The following is an 18929-nucleotide window of genomic DNA, read 5'->3' as shown; positions in this document are numbered from 1 at the left end:
CGCCGGAGGACAGCGTGCCAAAGAGGATTTTCGTGCACACCTCCACTTCATTGAGCAACTTCACATTCAGAAAAAAATATTTTTCTTTATTACCTTGCTAATTTTCTTTTTTTCTGATCATGCAGCGATTGGGATCTCAGGTGCAGGGGTCATTGAAATATGAATTGCATATTTCAATGTTGGCGTGGACAGAGAGGAACTACCCCCCACCCCCCTCGAAATCTGATTGGACCCCCCAGGTGATTGACATATCACGGCCCCGCACGTCTTGTCGAAAGGAGCCGTTTTCATTTTGAAATCAGTGACGCCTTTTGACTGCTATGTACAGTAGTTGGCGCTGTGTACCACAAAGAGTTGTAATCCACATTTATTAGAAGAAGAAGAAGAAGAAGAATCGCCACAGAAGAAGAGGATTTACCCCAGAGCCAATCTACGACGTCATTCTAAAGTAAGTTTTACGGTGGTGTCCTAATGAGTCACTGTTTAAAAACACTTTGTGTTCAGATAGGAGATGTTTTTACTAGCAGCCACGGGTATCAAGCTAAAGTTACATCTCATGGCTGTAAAAACGAAAAGTTATCACGCAGCGCATGCAGTGTTTCAATAAGAAGCCAGTGCAGTGTGCCAGTCTCTCTCGCCCGCTGGCACACATAAACACGGGCACATCTCATGGCGTCTACACATGACCAGTGTCAGCTTCCAACAGCCACTCTACATTAACGTGTACATTTAATTCGGGTTGCTGCTTATATTTAAGTGTTTCTCAAATGATTTTAGGAGAAAGAGCGGGCGCATTGTGTGGCTCCGGCATCAGGTCTTGGCTCCTCGCGACATGGGACACGTCACTTCCGGCTCACAGCCTGCTCATCTCGGCATATTGAGGCATATTCGACTTGCTGCTCATTCCACGACATCGTATGTGCTTTGAAACGGCTTGTTGTTTTTTGATAGTTGTCTATATACAGTATAAGTATAAAAGCAATCATCCAAAATACCTGCTGAAATAAAACAATTCAATATTTTCTCCTTTCGTGCTGGACTTCGTACACACTGTTAGCCCATATGGTTATACAATTGTTTTCTCTATATGTTTGAATGTTAAAATTGATGTTTTTATTTCTACCTTAGTGTATTGATTATGTATGAAGTCTCTCTCTCTCTCTGTATATATGTATATATATTTGTGGTATTGGTTCCCCTCTGGATTCCCCTCTTTGATATCACCCCATGGTTGATGACATGGTAAGTTTCACTGGAATTCCATGGTCCACATTGTTTCCCTGTGCCTTTTCCTACATCATGCATTCTTACGCTTCTTCTGGCCACTCTGCCATGGTCTCTTCCTCTAAAAATTTGTCTCTGGACTCCTTCAATCATGGTTGCAGATACAACTGACACAGGGGGAGCACCTTTTATAGCTGGGTAAGGAACACTCTAATTGAATCATTTTGAGTCATGTGTCACATAAGTGAGTCCAAAAATCATTGATATGCAAAGTGAATCCAATTGACTGCGAGGAAACATTTTTATTTTGTTTAGTGTGGTGAATTAATGTGGATGGAAGCAATATTCATGTTTTGAGTTCTAATGTGTTTTTGATTAATAGCAGTGTTCATTATGACAAAATTACATCTTTATATGAGAGCTTTGTTAACTGTCTTGAAAAAGGTCAGGCAAATGTGTGTAACTTTTTTGGAGGAGTAGAAGACATTTTCTGTGGTATAAATTTGATGATGAGGATCAAGTGGATCCCAGCTGGATATATTTTACCATCAGCACAAGTCAGCATGGGTGTAGCTATACCAACTGAAAATTGTATGTTTCATAGCGAAAAAATATATCAACATCAAAATCAGATTTTATTTTAAACAATAAGTTGTTCAGGGTAAACTTAAAATGTGATTATAATAAAGACTGATGAGTCCAAAATCAATGATGGCGGGTTCTCTGTTGGTTGGATGTGTTGCCAACGTGAGCAATAAGTCTCAGAATCAAAGATCGATAAGAGACACGTGACAGCATGTCATCCAAGCAGACTGGAAGAAAAATATAAAGCACGAAATAACAATAAAATAAAGCAGATACAACACACAAAGATAAAGGTGCTGCTTTAGAGGTTGTGTATTGCACTACTGGTTCGACAAACCCGCTTGGCTTCATATAGCACCATTCTACACCAATAGTGTTCTTAAGGGGTTTATTACTAGTTTAGAAAAGTGTTAGTTCTATGATTGGATGCCCCCTGACTTGGGTACCAAAGGCCACCCCCTCTGTATGCCCCATTCAATTTGATGACTTTAAAAATTTTCCTCTCTACTATTGCTGCTATAATATCCATGATATGCTATGCCGATATCTCAAAATCACTGAATACGATTTTTCTGGAAACCCATCTCAATGTGACCGTTAATACAATTTCTTCAGAATTCAACACTGTCATAGAGGGGCAGTGGGTGCTCAATACCCATGAAATTCAGATCATCAAAGATTTCATGTCCTGCATAATGCATGAATTGCTCGTGTTTGTGTGCGTGAGTATCTGTGAGTGGGTAATTGTGAGAGCGGGTTACTCTGTGACTGAAAAATGGTTGTAGTTGTTGAAGTTGTGTTTGTGTGTACATTGTGTTGTAAACATTGTTAATAAACTTTAATTTATGCGCACAAACCTCATGTTCTGTGTACGCCATGTTTCAGTAGGAAATCCACGTCTTTGTATGCAATGCACCAAAAATACCCCAGACACCTATTTTCATGCTATATGGGAATGTACACCAATTCAATGCTTTTGGTCTTCGGTTATACAAAAAATCTCGTATATTTTGAACTGCAGGATTCCACTTTCCCCAAGATTGTGCAAACTTGGCGACTTAAGCATAATCGACCTCCCTCGCCAGCCAATCGCAGGGCACATAGAAACAAACAACCATTCACACTCGCATTCATACCTATGGGCAATTTAGAGTCCTCAATCAACCTACCACCCATGTTTTTGGGATGTGGGAGGAAACCGGAGTGCCCTGAGAAAACCCACCCAGGCACGGGGAGAACATGCAAACTCCACACAGATGGGGCCGGGATTTGAATCCCGGTCCCCAGAACTGTGAGGCAGATGTGCTAACCAGTCGTTCACCGTGCCGGCTAAGTGCAAAAGTAAACAATGGAATTCTGTATTCTTTGTTGTCGAGGTTGTTGTTTTATTATTATTCTATTAATTTTTTTTTCTTTTTCCTTTTTCTTTTCACACATTTTAGATCGGTTTGCATGGTGAGAGGACACATGGGGATCTTCTCTTGTCCCCGTGGTTGCTGTTCCGGCATCTGTGGAGGTGGGACGTTTTTCACTCTTTCCTGATCTCGGGGGTGGGTGGGAATCACTGGGGCGACCTCCTGGGGAGTATTGGTGGTGTGATGGTGACTCGCCTATGCTCCGTGGGTGCTGGCGCACGCCTGTGTCCCCCGTTCTGGTTGCTGGTGGGGGCGGTGTGGGCCCCCTGTCGCTCCTCGGGCCTGCTTCCTCCTCTTCTCTCCGTTCACTGCGTCCCGCTGCAGTCGCCTCTTGCTCTTCCCGTGGGGGAACCGGGTGGTCCCCTGCGGGCTGTGGGGCCTGCTGTGGGTTTTTTTGTCCCTGCCTGGGGGGGGGTCCACCTCCCACACTTAGGGGTAGTGGGTGCTGGCGGGAATGTGTGTGTGTGGGGGGGGGGGGGGGGGGGGGGGGAGCTGGGTCAGTGCTGCGGGTCTGGGTGGGGTAGCCCTCGATCCTCTTGGCCAGCCGCTGGATGCGAACAATTAAATTGACTGCCATGGTCCATCTTGAAAACCGAGACAGATGCTCTGGAATGTCAAATTGCCTCGCAACCTAAATTTCCAGCACCTGTGTACTTCTCACCTCCAGATCTCTCACAAGCAGCTCAGGCATGACCTATTTCGTGGCTATTTCTCTCTCCTATAAAAACCGGAGAGCCAATTTGAGCTGATGAAGTCAGCCACCTTGAGGCTGGAGGCATGGTCTGCAGGGTTTTCTCCTTTGTCGATGTAGTGCTTTGTGTCAGTGTTTTCTCAAATTTGCTGGACCCTATTTGCAACAATGACATGAAATCGTGTGACTTCATTGTTAATGTAACCTAGAAATGTAACCTTCTATGAGCGCTAACTTCTGATGTTACTGCAGCACTTAGCTCCCGTGGTAGTATGGTGAGTATTTTGGTTGGAGCCACTCTTGCTTTGCCCATGAACAAGGAGCAGTCTGTCCACATTCTCTTCACTCACCAGTCTAATGTTGGAACACTGTCCAGATCCTTGGCTGCTTGCGTCAGGAAAGTGGTGAAGTTCAAGTCTCAGCACTTAGCCAAACCTGTGCAATATCTTGGAATCTCAATTTTCTCAAGGTGCTTCAAATGCTATATCCAAGTCTCTCACCTTAACTTCAAGTGGTAGTGGATCGTTCCACCACTTTGACACATCTCTTGTAGTGCTCACTTTCCTTCAAGGATGAATGATGTTAGAAATCCTAGACGGTCATATAAAGAGGCTACAATTGAGAGAATGCCTTGTTGTGTTGTGGGTTTCCCATCAAGTAACACCTTAAAGGAGAAAGTGTCGCTTTTCATCTTATACCATCTTATTATTCTTATTCCATATGCGACTGTCTCTGATAATTGTATTTCCACTTTGCATATGTTGCCTTGAACTTCTCCTTTTGAATTAACTCTCGTTCTTTCAATTCCTGAATGTCTTTCACGAGAGGATTTTCTTATTTTTTTCTTCAGATGTTTCATCCATATCCTCTTCATGCTCTTGCACTTTGTCATTAAACTGACTTTGCATTTTCAAACATTTTGAACCTTCAATAATTATAAAATGGAGAATGCTGGGTAATAATAATAATAATAATACAGGGATGTAACAGTGGTGAATTGAAATAAATAGTAATAAATATATTATAAAAGCAAATAAATTATCTATCTATCTATCTATCTATCTATCTATCTATCTATCTATCTATCTATCTATCTATCTATCTATCTATCTATCTATCTATCTATCTATCGACTGTATATATACATATATATATATATAAAACAGCGTATAGTGCAAGAAATGTCATTTAAAAGTGGAAATGGTCTAAAAGGAGTTTTTAACCTGGACTTAAAAACATTCACACTTGGGCTGATGTCACTTCTGTTGGGAACTTATTCCATTTGTGTGCAGCATAATAGCTAAATGCTGCTCCACCATGTTTGCTTTGGACTCTGTGCTGCGCTATTTGACCAGAGTTTGTCGATCTCAGAGCCCTACTGGGTTTATAGACCATTAGCGTTTCTTTCATGTATTCAGGACTTAAACCGTTTAGTGATTTATAGACCAGTAGCAGAACTTTCAAATCTATTCTAAAGCTGACTGGAAGCCAGTGTAAATACTTTAGAATTGGAGTAATATGCTCTGATCTCTTTGTTCTGGTCAGAACCCGAGCTGCAGCATTCTGAATGAACTGCAGCTGTTTAATGCTCTTTCGGGGGAGTCCAGTCAGAAGACCATTACAATAGTCAAGTCTACTTGAGAGAAAAGCATGGATGAGCTTCTCCTGGTCTGCTTCACACATGCAAGCCTTCACTCTGGATATGTTCTTCAGATGGTAGAAGGCAGTTTTAGTCATTGATTTGATATGACTCTTGAAAGTCAGGTTGGAATCTATCAGAACACCAAGGTTTCGGACTTGGTCTTTGGTTTTTAAAGAGAGTGACTCCAGGTATTTACTTACAGCAATCGTCTTTTCTTTATTGCCAAAAACAATTATCTCTGTTTTGTTGTGGTTTAATTGAAGAAAATTTAGGCTCATCCAGTTATTTATCTGTTTTAGACAGTGACACAACACCCTAATTGAACTGGTAGTCTTCTGGAGACACTGCTAGATATAACTCTGTGTCATCTGCATAGCTATGGTAGTCAGAATTAAACTTCTGAAGAATTTGACCCAAGGGTAGCATCTACAGGTTGAACAGGAGGGTTCCAAGAACTGACCCTTGAGCGACCACATAGGTCATTGCCATTCGATGAGATTGAACACTTCCAATGGGAACCAAAAAACTCCTTTCCTCCAGGTAGGACCTGAACCATTTAATGACTGTTCCATTTAGTCCTACCCACGTTTCCAACCTGTTCAGCTGTATGTTATGATCTACTGTATTAAAAGCCGCACTGAGGTCCAACAAGACCAGAATTGACACCTTTCCCGAGTCAGTATTTAAACTTATATCATTTAGCACTTTGATAAGAGCAGATTCTGTACTGTGATAAGTTCGGAAACCTGATTGAAATTTGTCAAAAAGTCAATTTAAGTTCAAGAAATTGCTGAGTTAATTAAAAATAACTTTCTCAACAATCTTGGCTATGAAAGGCAGATTTGAGATGAGTCTATAGCTTGCTAACATGGAAGATGTCGATACAAGGTCTCATAGTTGGCAGTGCATATAAAAGCAGAAACCAAGCAATGAAGTTTAAATAATTGTCTTGAGACTTCCGAGACCAGATTGTGTCAAGGCACAAATTTTGGGAAGGATACAAAAGAGTTTCAAAAGAATTGAAGGTCCCAAAAAACACTGTGGTCTCAATTATTCGTAAATGGAAGAAGTTTGGAACCACCGGGAACCTTCCTAGATCTGGCCGTCCGAACAAGCTGAGCAACCGGGGAAGCAGGGCCTTGGTCATAGGGGTGAACAAGAACCCTGTGATCACTAAGGCGGCGCGCCAGTGTTCCCTTACGGAGATAGGAGAACCATCAAGAAGGTCAACCATTGCTAACGCACTCCACCAATCAGGCCTTTATGGTAGAGTGGCCAGACAGAATCCACTTCTCACTAAAAAGCACATGGCAGCCCGCTTGGAGTTTGCCAAAAGGCATCTTAAGGATTCTCAGACCTGCAGAAAAAAAAATTCTATGGTCTGATGAAACCAAAATATACGTTTTTGGCCTGGATTGCAAGCGTCACCTGGCTAACACCAACCCTTCTGTAAAGCATGGTGGTGGCAGCATTATGCTGTGGGGCTGTTTTTCTGCTCCAGGAACTGAGTGACTAGTCCGCAGAGAGGGTAAGATGACAAGCTGCCAAACATAGAGAAATTCTTCAAGAGAACTAGCTCCAGAGTGCTCTGGAACTCAGACTAGCATGTCGAATCACCTTCCAACACGACAATGACCCAAAGTACACAGCCAAGATGACAAAGGAGTGGCTTCAGGAGCAGCCTGTGATTTTCCTTCAGTGGCCCAACCAGAGCCCGGACTTGAAGCCAATCGAACATCTCTGTAAAGATCTAAAAATGGTTGTCCACCGACGCTGCCCATCCAACCTGACTGACCTTGAGAGGATCTACAGAAAAGAATGGGAGTAAATGTCCCGAAACAGGTGTGCCAAGCTCGTAGAGACATACCCAAGAAGACTTGAAGCTGTGATTGCTGACAAAAGGTGCTTCAGCAAAATATTAAGCCAAGGGTGTGAATATTTATGTACCTATTATGTTTAAATGTTTACATTTTTAATACATTTGCACAACTGTCTTTAAATGCTTTTACTTCGTCATTATGAGATATTTTATGTACATTTTTAACTACACTCAAATCAGCTTTAGAATAAGTCTAACAGAAAAATGGGGAAAACGTGAAGAGGTGTGAATGCTTTCTGGTGGCACTGTGTATGTGTGTGTGTATATACGCGTACCCCCTCCTTGAGCTGTCACCTTATCGTGGTGGAGGGGTTTGTGTGTCCCAATGATCCTAGGAGCTAAGTTGTCTGGGGCTTTATGCCCCTGGCAGGTTCACCCATGGCAAACAGGTCCTAGGTGAGGGACCAGACAAAGCACAGCTCCAAAAACCTCTGTGAAGATGAAAAATTCAGGAAGACGTTTTCCCTTGCCCGGACGCGGGGCTCCGGGTTCCCCCTCTGGAGCCAGGCCTGGAGGTGAGGCTCGAAGGCGAGCGCCTGGTGGCAGGGAATGCACTCATGGGGCCCCGGCCGGGCACAGGCCGAAAGGGTAACGTGGGTCCCCCTTCCCATGGGCTCACCAACTGTGGGAGGGGCCATATGGGTCGGGTGCAGTGTGAGCTGGGCGGTGGCCGAAGGCAGGGACCTTGGTGATCCGATCCCCGGCTACAGAAGCTGGCTTTAGGGACGTGGAATGTCACCTCTCTGGCAAGAAAGGAGCCCGAGCTGGTGTGCGAGGTCGGGAAGTTCCAACTACATATAGTCGGGTTAGCCTCCACACACAGCTTGGGCTCTGGTACCAGTCCTCTTGAGAGGGGTTGGACTCTCTTCCACTCTGGAGTTGCCCACGGTGAGAGGCGCTGAGCAGGGTGGGTATACTTATTGCCCCCCGGCTTGGCGCCTGTACCCCGGTGGACGAGAGGGTAGCCTCCCTCCGCCTTTGGGTGGGGGGACGGGTCCTGACTGTTGTTTGTGCCTATGAACCAAACAGTATTTCAGAGTACCCAACCTTTTTGGAGTCCTTAGACGGGGAGCTGGATAGCACGCCTTCCCATGAGGAAGCAAAGTCTGGGGTCTCTCAGGCAGGTTCTGATATCTCTGGGGTTGAGGTCACTGATGTGGTTAAAAAGCTCCTCACTGGCAATGCCCCGGGGGTGGATGAGATTCGCCCGGAGTTCCTAAAGGCTCTGGATGTTGTGGGGCTGTCCTGGTTGACACGCCTCTGCAGCATCGCGTGGACATCGGGGACAGTGCCTCTGGATTGGCAGTCTGGGGTGGTGGACCCCCTTTTTAAGAAAGGGAACCGGAGGGTGTGTTACAATTACAGGGGGATCACACTCCTCAGCCTTCCTGGTGTAAGGTCTAGTCAGGGGTTTTTGTCCCGGCCGTGGAACAGTGGACCAGCTCTACACCCTCAGCAGGGTCCTTGAGGGTGCATGGGAGTTCGACCAACCAGTCTAAATGTGTTTTGTGGACGTTCGACCGTGTCCCTCGGGGAGTCCTGTGGGTGGTGCTTCGGGAGTATGGGGTACCGAACCCCCTGATACGGGCTGTTCGGTCCCTGCACGACCGGTGTCAGAGTTTGATTTTACGGCTTTGTCGATGTACGCATATTTTTTTTGCAATACTATTGCACTTTGTAATTTGTTTTTTAAAAAGTATGATGCGAATAAAGTTATTATTAATAGAACAATTATAAACTGTAATGTGGTTTTGTTTTTACAATCCCAATTCCAATGAAGTTGGGACGTTGTGTTAAACATAAATAAAAACAGAATACAATGATTTGCAAATCATGCTCAACCTATATTTAATTGAATACACTACAAAGATAAGATATTTAAAGTTCAAACTGATAAACTTGATTGTTTTTAACAAATAATCCATCCATCCATCCATTTTCTGAGCCGCTTCTCCTCACTAGGGTCGCGGGGGTGCTGGAGCCTATCCCAGCTGTCATCGGGCAGGAGGCGGGGTACACCCTGAACTGGTTGCCAGCCAATCGCAGGGCACATAGGAACAAACAACCATTCGCACTCACAGTCATGCCTACGGGCAATTTAGAGTCTCCAATTCATGCATGTTTTTGGGATGTGGGAGGAAACCGGAGTGCCCGGAGAAAACCCACGCAGGCACGGGGAGAACATGCAAACTCCACACAGGCGGGGACGGGGATTGAACCCCGCACCTCAGAACTGTGAGGCTGACGCTCTAACCAGTCGGCCACCGTGCCGCCTAACAAATAATCATTAACTTAAAATTTTATGGCTGCAACACGTTCCAAAAAAGCTGGGACAGGGTCATGTTTACCACTGTTACATCACCTTTTCTTTTAACAACATTCAATAAATGTTTGGGAACTGAGGACACTAATTGTTGAAGCTTTGTAGGTCGAATTCGTTCCCATTCTTGCTTGATGTAAAGCTTCAGCTGTTCAACAGTCCCGGGTCTCCGTTGTCGTATTTTACGCTTCATAATGCGCCACACATTTTCAATGGGAGACAGGTCTGGACTGCAGGCAGGCCGGTCTTTTACTACGAAGCCACGCTGTTGTAACATGTGCAGAATGTGATTTGGCATTGTCTTGCTGAAATAAGTAGGGGCGTCCATGAAAAAGATGTTGCTTGGATGGCAGCATATGTTTATCCAAAACAACTATGTACCTTCCAGCATTAATGGTGCCTTCACAGATGTGTAAGTTACCCATAAGTTAACACAGCCCCATACCATCACAGATGCTGGCTTTTGAACTTTGCATCCATAACAGTCCGGATGGTTCTTTTCCTCTTTGGCCCGGAGGACACAACGTCCACAATTTCCAATAACAATTTGAAATGTGGATTCGTCGGACCACACAACACTTTTCCACTTTGCATCAGTCCATTTTAGATGAGCTCAGGCCCAGAGAAGCCGGCGGCGTTTCTGGGTGTTGTTGATAAATGGCTTTTGCTTTGCATAGTAGAGTTTCAAGTTGCACTTCCGGATGTAGCGTCGAACTGTATTTACTGAAATTGGTTTTCTGAAGTGTTCCTGAGCCCATGTGGTGATATCCTTTACACATTGATGTCGGTTTTTGATGCAGTACAGCTTGAGGGATTGAAGGTCACGGACATTCAATGTTGGTTTTCGGCCTTGCCGCTTACATGCAGTGATTTCTCCAGATTCTCTGAATCTTTTGATGATATGATGGACCATAGATGATGAAATCCCTAAATTCATTGCAATTGTACTTTGAGGAACATTGTCCTTAAACTGTTCGACTATTTTCTCACACACTTTTTCACAAAGAGGTGAACCTTGCCTCAGCTTTGCTTGTGAATGACTGAGCAATTCATGGAAGCTCCTTTTATACCCAATCATGGCACCCACCTGTTCCCAATTAGCCTCTTCACCTGTGCCATGTTCCAAACAGGTGTTTGATGAGCATTCCTCAACTTTCTCAGTCTTTTTTGCCACCTGTCCCAGCTTTTTTGAAACGTGTTGCAGCCATAAAATTCAAAGTTAAAGAATATTTGCTAAAAACAATAAAGTTTATCAGTTTGAAAATTAAATATCTTGTCTTTGTAGTGTATTCAATTAAATATAGGTAGAACATGATTTGCAAATCATTGTATTCTCTTTTTATTTATGTTTAACACAAAGTCCCAACTTCATTGGAATTGGGGTTGTATATCATGCCGATAAGATCGGATTCTGAGGTACAATTCCCACCCCTACTCAAAAGTTGTCATGAAGAAATGAAGCCACAATGTGGTTTGCTAAATATTGTCATGCATTTCCAGTGTAAAGGGTCCCAAATTGATTTTTCACGACTGCTTTGTTGGAGTAGTTTTCTGTGGTATGTGTGGGGAAGGCGGAGGGTGACCCATTTCTGTTTGTTGCAGCTATCGCCGTCCAGGCTTTCCAGCCAGATGGACATCCAAGAGGCCTAGCCCTATCAGTTTTACGTGAATGGCACTATACAATGCTACACCGTGATAAATTTAAAATGACAATACTTAATTTTATTGAAGGGACCAGACAGTGCAATAACATTCCATTGATGGACCTTCAAAAAAAATATTTAAACAAATTTGTTTGTAGTATGGTTTCATTATTCTCCCTTGGCAGGATACTGTATCAATTTTCCATCTAACGACTAATTGTTCAGCCTCAAGCAGAGATGTACTGTCATTGGGCTTTATTATGCCTCTCATTCACTGAGAAACTGTGTGTGTGCGTGTGTGTGCATGTGTGTGTGTGTGTGTGTGTGTGTGTATGTGTGTGTGTGTGTCTGCAAAGTGAGGATTACATTTCAGGTAATGCCTGAGCTGACCTGCTCAGCTTCATGAAAACTTGATTGTAATCAGTGGAAAGATGAGCGCAGTGGCTGATACAGTAGGTCACAGGGGCTGACCCAGACTGAAACCAGTAAACCACATTTTCTCCACCTCCAGAAATGAAGAATAAGTCAATTTTATTATTTTACAGCACTTCTCACAGAGAGGACTCACAAAGCGCTTCACGTCAACTAAAAAAATAATAATAAACATAATGTAATACTATATTATTGCCAAAAGTATTCATTCACTTGCCTTAGATACAGTATGAATTTAAGTGACATCCCATTCTTAATCCATAGGGTTTAATATGACATCGGTCCACCCAATTAAATATCTTAAACTCTTCTGGAAAGGCTTTCCACAAGGTTTAGGAATGTGTTGATGGGAATTTATGACCATTTTTCCAGAAGCGCATTTGTGAGGTCACACACTGTTGTTGGACGAGAAGGCCTGGCCTTCAGTCCCCACTCTAATTCATCCAAAAAGTGTTCTATAGGTTTCAGGTCAGGATTCTACAGTCAAGTCAAATTCATCCACATCAAACTCTCTCATCCATGTCTTTATGAACCTTGATTTGTGCACTGATGCACAGTCATGTTGGAACAGGAAGGGGCCATCTCCAAACTGTTCCTACAAAGTTGGAAATGACCAAAATATTAGCCTTTGACCTCCAGTGAAAGGAACTCTCAATGCTTCAGCATAAGAGATTTTGGACAGTCAGACAGTTTGGGGATTACCCCTTCCTGTTCCAACATGTCTGTGCATTGGTGCACAAAGCAAGGTTCATAAAGACATGGATGAGAAAAGTTTGTATGGATGAACTTGACTGGCCTGTCCTCAACCCCACAGAACATCTTTGGGTTGATTTCAAATGGACAGCGAGCTAGGCCTTCTTGTCCAACATCAGTGTGTGACCTCACAAATATATTCCCGGAAGAATGGGCAAACATTCCCATAGACTCACTCCTAAATCACGTTGAAACTCTTCCCACAAGAGATGAAGCTCTTAGAGCAGCAAAAGGTAGACCAACATCAAATTCAACTGTATGGATTTAGAATGGGTCACTTAAAATCATATGTTAGTCAAGGCAGGTGAAAAAATACTTGCAATATAGTGTATACTGGTTAATACAAGACAAAGGAATACTTTTTCATAATTTCCGGAGAGAAAATGCAGCTCTTCGCTCAAATGGGTGTGCATTCCACAATTTGGGAGCAATGCAATACAAGACGCTATTCCCTTTGGTTTTCAATATTGTGTGTGGGACAGTCAGTAAAAACCAATGAGCAGACCGCAGTGGTCTAACAGGACAACGAAAAAAAAAAAGAGGCCCACCAAGTGGAAAACAGTTGTTTAAATGGCAGCATATGTCACTCCCAAATCTGTATGTTCATTTCAGAATTAACAGTGCCTTCACAGATGGGCAACTTACTCATGCCATGGGCACTAACACACCCCCACACCATAACACGCCCGCATACCATCACAGAAACTATTTTTTTAACTTTTGCGTTTTCCGCTTTGGCCCGGCGGACACAACGTCCATGATTCCCAAAAACAGTTTGAAATGTGGACTCATCAGACCACAGCACACTTTTCCACTTTGCGTGAGTCCATCTAAGATGAGCTTGGGCTGAGAGAAGCCGGTGGCATTTCTGGGTGTTGTTGATACAGTATATGACTTTCACTTTGCATTTGCATTTGTTTTAACTTGCATTTGTAGATTTAGACATGAACTGTGTTAAATGACAATGGTTTTCTTAAGTGTTCCTGAGTCCACATGGCAATATACTTGTACTTTACACACTTGATGCTGGTTTTTAATGTAGTGACGGCTAAGGGATCGAAGGTCACGGGCATTCTATGTTGGTGTTCGGTCTTGCTGCTTACATACAGAGTTTTCTCCAGATTCTCTGAATCTTTTGATGATATTATGGACCAGAGATGATGAAACCCGGAAATTCTTGCCAATTGTACATTGAGAAAGGTTCAGTTGTTCACAGGGTGAACCTCGCTCCATCCTTGCATCTGAACAACTGAGTCTTTCTGGGATGCTCCTTTTATGCCCAATTGTGACACTCACCTGTTTCCAATTAACCTGTTCACTTGTGAGATGTTCCAAAGAGATGTTTTCTGAACATTTCTCTACTTTCCCAGCCTTTTGGCGCCCCTGTCCGAGCTTGTTTTGAAACTTGTTGCAGCCATAAAATTCAAAGTTAATGATTATTTGCTAAAAACAATAAAGTTTATCAGTTTGAACATTAAATATATTGTCTTTATGGTGTATTCAGTTGAATATGATTTTCAAATCATTGTATTTTGCATCTATTTACATTTTACTTCATTGGAATTGGGGTTTGTAAAACATATAAAAGGAAACACTCTGCGATGTGTAAATTCTATGGTCTTCAACTCACTGAAACGGCTGGGACAACGTTGAATTTAGTCAGTATCTCGAATGAAAACAAACGTAGGTAAGCTAATGTTAATTATGTAACACCAGCAAATCTAATTTTGTCTTTCTGAGTTGAATATTTGTGGGTAGAGGTTTATTTACAACTTTGGCTATTGCTCATGCCAAATCAACTAAATTGGCTATTCCGCCCTCCTGCCTGAACATAGCTGGGATAGGCTCCAGCACTCCCGCGACCCTTGTGAGGAGAAGCGGCTCAAAAAAAGGATGGATGGATTTAATAGAGAAAAAAAAACACATGCTCCTTTAGCGTACTAGATGAGCAACGCTCACATCAGCGGCACTCACAAGAACATTTGAATACACTCAATCAGATCAGACTTTCCCAAAACATGTTATGCTTCTCATTCATAAATGTGGGAATCAAATTATGTTAAAATGTACGAAAGAGTGAAATTGATCTTGCCTGGCCAGGAGCTTAGCACCCCTAAACCTCTGATCCTAGAATCGCCCGTCTGCTATGGAGGTTAATTTCACATTTGAAATGTGATATATTTTCCAAATGGATTTCTATGGCTTTCATATGTCTCAGGAAAACTCCAGAGTCCAGGAATTAAAGCAAGCTTCAGACTTCAATAAGTCACGCCTTAACCACGGTGCGTGTGTGAGAAGTCATTCCCAGAGAAACCACGTACTGTAGATACAAGGTGCTCAAGCCATGCATGCAAAAAAAGACTTGCGCACAGACGGGAGAATATGGCCCTTAATCAGAATGCTTGACCCACATTACGTTTTAGCGACTTCACATTTCTTCCCAAGTGTAACGTGGATTAAGCCGGGGGTCGATTGTTGTAGATTGGTACAATCGAAGCACGCTCAATCCAAATGTTACACAAGTAGTGTTTCTGTTCACATTTTTATACATTTCAATTTGTTATAAATATTTTATAATACTTTCACCTGTATACCAATAGTCAAGGAATAAGAGGAAGTTTGCCATTTGAAAGAGTTGTGTTTAAATTACAGTTAAACCCATTCTCTCGCTATTTTGAATGAAAGTACCGGTAAATGTGTAGTGCATGCAAGAACAAATGCCATATAAAATTTTTTAACCTTGACATTCATCACATACAAAAAAAAAAGATATATATATATATATATATATATATATATATATATATAACAATGGAAGCAAACAGAACCTTTATCCATGAGTGACCCAATTACCTTGTCCTTGAGATGAACGATCCACTTAAGAGTTCATTAAGTAAGCTATTTTGGTCCAGTGTGCTCCAGTTTTCCCAGCTTCTGTCTTGTTCTGTCTTTGGAGGCAAAAGCTATGTGAGGACAAGAGCAGTCGATTACTCCTGACAATCAGTTACAAATATGGATATGAATAGGAATATAACATACCTATGTTTATGTCGACAAAAAGGGTCGAACTTTCTTCTTCTGCATGCTGGCGTTTGTGCTCTGACAAGGGAAAATTCGTTGTGACATTTTGCACACTTGTGTGGTAAAATAATAAGTTGGATGAAAGGAAAATGGTCATAGAAAGTCTCAGAAAGACAGTGAGGAGAATGAGTGAAACAGTGGTTCTTAACCTGGGTTCGACTGAACCTCAGGGTTTTGCTGAGTGGGTCTCATGGGTTCAGCGGAGGTCAACGTGTGTGTGTGTTTGTGCGTGTTTGTGCATGTGTCCATTCTGTTCACCCCACTGGTATGATTCATGACAACTCTTGAACAATAACCTAACAATAACCTAAACAGAGATTTCTTCCTGATAACAATATGGTTTACGTGGATAATATACTATAAATACCTGGCTGTTCGACTTCACCATATCAATACTGACTGGTTAACTTCTGCTTATACTAGTATGAGGATTCATAATGTGAAAAGGGTTTATGAAAGAGACAATTTGGAGTCTGCAAGGAATTATTCTAAATATAAATTATCTCAATGAAAAAATTTGCTTTTAAAGGTGACCATATAAAAGTTCCACCAGTATCAAAAATTAGATTGTGGTGGAGCTTTGAGATACCACTATATGTGACACATATGAAACGGTGGTAATTGGTAATTTATTATACTCTCATGAAGTCTGGAGAAGAGACTATTATCAACAACCTCAATCATGATAATGTAATTCCACACATATATTCATCCATCCATTTCTGTACTGCTTCTCCTCACTAGGGTCGCGGGCGTGCCGGAGCCTATCCCAGCTATCATCGGGCAGGAGGCAGGGTACACCCTGAACTGGTTGCCAGCCAATCGCAGTTGTTTCTTTTTCCATATAAAATAATCTTAATTCACCTTACATGCAATGTTTTAAGTAACATTTTCACATTTTTAACTGGTATACAAGTACAATAAGTAAACCACTTCACGAAACTAAACTGCACCAAAAGAAATTCCAAATCTCACCTTTTTTGGGAGACTTGACTTCATGGATTGCTTTTAATTTCCATCCATCCATCCATTTTCTGTGCCGCTTGTCCTCACTAGGGTCGCGGGCGTGCTGGAGCCTATTCCAGCTAACATTGGGCAGGAGGCGGGGTACACCCTGAACCGGTTGCCAGTCAGTCGCAGGGCACATATAGACATGGACAACCATTCGCACTCACATTCACACCGTCACTGAGTGGGAACTGAACCCACGCTGCCCGCACCAAAGTCAGGCGAGTGTACCACTGCACCATCAGTGACCTCTGTAGAAACAAACTCAACTTAAGCAGTGAGTCCAATTCTTTTTGTGCCTCATCTTGAAAACCTTTCGTATGTTCTCACATCCCCAATAAATTGTTTAGTCATATGGAGACTAAGGAAAGCAATTATAATTGATTTTATTCATTGAGCAAAATATTTTCTAATAACTATGAAAGCTGTTTCTAAATGTTGCTTTTGGTTTCACAGCTTTTCGCACCACTGGTGGAAACCCTTTAACTCGAGGAGAAGAAATGTATTGATTCTATTCCTAGAATTTGAATGAAGTGAAAATATATTGCAGCTGAGATATCATAGTTTTGATACTTAACTGTAAAACTGTCTGATGCCTGCTCACCCCCTGCACGCCAACCTATGTACACTAGAGGACACATACACAATTTACGCTTCCCTTTAATGCATTGATTTCTACACGATGCCATCCTATCTGTGCTCAGTAGCAGCGAGTTGAATGTGTGCCGAAACACACAATGCCATGTTCAGAGAGTGAATGGTGCCGGCTCATTTTACCTCTGTGCTGTGGAACAAAGAGGGGTTCTGTGGGCTGAAATGCCCCCCCCCCAACACGCACACACACACAACCACCAGCTACTAAATCCTTTAGCAGCAACACAAGAAAGGCACAGACATCAGATTATATGGGTAGGCTGGGCATAAAACAAACATTGTCCAAAAATGGTAGTCACCGCACCATGGTTTCTTCTGGTGATGCTTAAGACCTAGGTATTGTATCCAGATGCAGCATTCAGTGTGAATAATACCTAGCTAGCAATCCATCAAATGAGAAATTAAAAACCTGAAAATGTGGGGGAAAAAATTATCAAATTGTCTTTTCTTTTTTTCTTTTTTTTTTGCCAACAGAAATACTTCAAGATAGATGCAGACAGCAGAATCTGTCCAAGCATGTTCTACTGTACCGCCCGAGAGAAAACCACATGATGCAGCTCTAAATATTCCACTTCCAGCTGGCATTCACTTATATAGTTATTTGTTTTCTGTTGAAGCACATGACATTTGTTCAGTTGGGCCTACTTATTTACAATAAAGCATGCACAGAGAATACGTTGTTTTCTTACAATTAGACTAATAAATACTGTAGAATGCAAGCATTTTGAACTATATGAGTTGTACAAATTTGAAGTGATGTTTGTCATTGATGAATTGTAGCTATTCCTTTTTAAAAGGTTAGTGACTCAAATTTTGAAGTGGTTATTTTCAAACTGATACAAGACAGTTACTTACAATACATGGTGTTTTGCTCCAGTCTCGAACACTGTCCTGAGACAAAAATAGAAGAGCAAGTATGGCGACGAGAGCGGTGAAAGAGAATGGTGATAAAAAGTTACTTTCCACTGGAAATAATGATAAAAATGATGTTAATTATAACCAAAGCTGTTTCAGAGCAAATTTGATTTATATCTGAGGCCAAAAGGTGTCTGTGTAACTCACTCTACTTCTAGGGCTCCAGTCCAATGGAAGCCGCTAAAAAATACATTTGTGGATACCTTATGTATCTATTGTTCTACAACCCCAATTCCAATGAAGTTGGGACGTTGTGTTAAACATAAATAAGAAGAGAATACAATGATTTGCAAATCATGTTCGACCTATATTTAATTGAATACACTACAAAGACAAGATATTTAATGTTCAAACTGATAAACTTGATTGTTTTTAGCAAATAATCATTAACTTCGACTTTTATGGCTGCAACACGTTCCAAAAAAGCTGGGACAGGGTCATGTTTACCACTGTGTTACATCACCTTTTCTTTTAACAACATTCAATAAACGTTTGGGAACTGAGGACACTAATTGTTGAAGCTTTGTAGGTGGAATTCTTTCCCATTCTTGCTTGATGTACAGCATCACAGATGCTGGCTTTTTAACTTTGTGTCCATTAGAGTCCGGATGGTACTTTTCCTCTTTGGCCCGGAGGACACGACGTCCACAATTTCCAAAAACAATTTGAAATGTGGACTCGTCGGAC

General features: G+C 42.1%; 1 long non-coding RNA gene across 2 annotated transcripts; it reads left to right on the top strand.

The window, feature by feature from the left end:
* Window positions 1-330: 330 nt before the first annotated feature.
* Window positions 331-18740, top strand: LOC133482231 (uncharacterized). Of its 2 annotated transcripts, XR_009789727.1 has the most exons (4): window positions 331-448; window positions 778-915; window positions 3252-3325; window positions 17802-18740. It is a non-coding gene; the product is annotated as an uncharacterized LOC133482231 (long non-coding RNA). The 2 variants fall into 2 exon arrangements; XR_009789726.1 differs by lacking the exons at window positions 3252-3325; window positions 17802-18740 and having other exon boundaries at window positions 778-1024.
* Window positions 18741-18929: the final 189 nt, after the last annotated feature.

This window comes from Phyllopteryx taeniolatus, chromosome 8 (assembly GCF_024500385.1).
Source record: "Phyllopteryx taeniolatus isolate TA_2022b chromosome 8, UOR_Ptae_1.2, whole genome shotgun sequence".
Classification (NCBI taxonomy): domain Eukaryota; kingdom Metazoa; phylum Chordata; class Actinopteri; order Syngnathiformes; family Syngnathidae; genus Phyllopteryx; species Phyllopteryx taeniolatus.
Note: the sequence above shows the minus strand (reverse complement) of the source record. Positions and strands in the feature narration are given on the sequence as shown.